The 1,795-nt window shown below is 48.0% G+C and overlaps 1 protein-coding gene across 1 annotated transcript in view; it reads left to right on the forward strand.

Annotated features, from left to right (window-relative positions):
• The first annotated feature begins 842 nt into the window (after positions 1-842).
• KCNS3 (potassium voltage-gated channel, modifier subfamily S, member 3) overlaps positions 843-1,795 on the forward strand; it is a 19,862-nt gene continuing 18,909 nt past the window's right edge. Inside the window, exon 1 of the mRNA XM_005884081.2 lies at positions 843-1,069. The gene's annotated coding sequence lies outside the window, so the exon portion shown is untranslated. The remainder of the gene's footprint in view (positions 1,070-1,795) is intronic.

The following is a 1,795-nucleotide window of genomic DNA, read 5'->3' on the forward strand; positions in this document are numbered from 1 at the left end:
CTGTTCTATTGGGAACATCTTCAGAAGCTACCGAAATAGTCAGGTGTGGAACTATTTTGAATTTTCCTACTCAACTCACTTGAGTGGGACACTCACAGACATGGAAACTTTGTGAAAATCAGGGAAAGAAAACCATGTTTCCCCCCAGGCTACGCAAAGTTCACCCACCCCCCGCCCCCCCCAGCATGCACTCCTATGTCCTGTGGAGTGAGGACTTCCAGTGTCTGGGGCGGGAAGGCTGACCTGTCCAGGGACCGTGCCTAGAGCTGTCTCCTGGGCTCGGTCCTGAGCTGTCATCTGTCCCTGCTGTGCTCGCTGCTGGACGTGCCTGCTCTTCCGAAGGAAGGTGTCCTCGCTTCCTTCCAGCTCTGCCCCACTCCATCTTCCCTGCATGGAGAACTTGGGGAGTTAGGGAAAGGTGGGTGCACTTAGAAAATGGACTGGAGAAAGCAGAGGTGTGAGAATTAATTCTCAAAGTCAAACTGAAATCGTTTTCACTTGCATTGCCTGGGGATCTCATTCTTTTATAATTGTTTCATGTTGATGACGTGTGGAATTAGTCATAGTGGGTAGTTCTGGGCAGAGCATTAAAATTCCTTCTAGCGTGACGTCCTTGAGCAGGAGGGGATGTTTGTGAAGCCTAACAACATTATTTTCTACTTTCCAAATAATGGATCAGAAGCCATATAAACCATCATATTTATTTTTTTATAGCTTTTTAAAAGTTTAGTAGAACTCCCCCCCTTTTTTTTCACCCCAAGAAATAGTCACTGTGGCAACTTACTAGAGCAAAAGGCACTTGGCTCTCTGAGAGTTTTGTTGGAAATATGCTGAGGATTTATGATTTGACAACAGCACTCTGTCTTCCAGCAGCAAGAAACGCTTTTCTCCAATTCTTTGGAGGTGCATAACGTGTCAGGTGCTCAGCCTGGGAGCAGAGACCAATAGTGTGGTCCCGCAATCGCACCCCAGTGTCCTGGAGCCCCCAGGAAAGGCTGGATGACCAGAAGACACCCCCAAGCAGCCTTCGCCCCTCTATTTTGAGCAGGAAAACCCTAGTCTTTCACAGGTAAGCAGAACGTTCATTTAGTCCTATTTCCACCACACATCTCCCTCCTGTCTGCTGGGGACCAGACACTGAGATCACTGTGGAGCAGTGACATTGCTGAGCATCCGGGTTCTGCAGCACAAAGCAGAGGTGCCTGTGAGCATTAGATGTGTGTGCAGGAGCCTGTGGCACATCAAAGGACGAGGTGAACTGGAGCTGATTTGTTGGAGGACAAAACTGGAATTAATAGAAACGAAGGGAACAGAGGGAACAGCTCCGATGAGGTTTGGAAATGAGAGGGCACCATAGGGTTGGAGGTGAGAAACAGTTTGATGGGGCTGAGGCAGAGGGGTCTGAAGTTGGCTGGTGGGCACTGAGGCCGAGAGGCAGGCAGGGAAGTTCTCGCTTGAAATCTGAGGAGTTCAGACACGAGGGAGCCACTGAAGGGTTATGCAGAGTATTGACACATTCTGACTTGTGTCAATACCCTCTGGCCGCCCGTGGAGAGGGAAGGATGTTAGTGAAAAGTGGGGCAAAATGACATCACTGGCTTGCTCACTAATGTGGCTTGGAGGTCCTGGAGAGAGAGGTATCTGTTACTCAGGTAGTTATTTTGGTCTGTTCCTTGATTCCTGAAATTCCTTCATCTTTTTTTAAAAAAAATATATTTTATTGATTTTTTACAGAGAGGAAGGGAGAGGGATAGAGAGTTAGAAACATCAATGAGAGAGAAACATCGATCAGCTG

This window comes from Myotis brandtii, unplaced genomic scaffold (genome assembly GCF_000412655.1).
Source record: "Myotis brandtii unplaced genomic scaffold, ASM41265v1 scaffold813, whole genome shotgun sequence".
Lineage (NCBI taxonomy): Eukaryota > Metazoa > Chordata > Mammalia > Chiroptera > Vespertilionidae > Myotis > Myotis brandtii.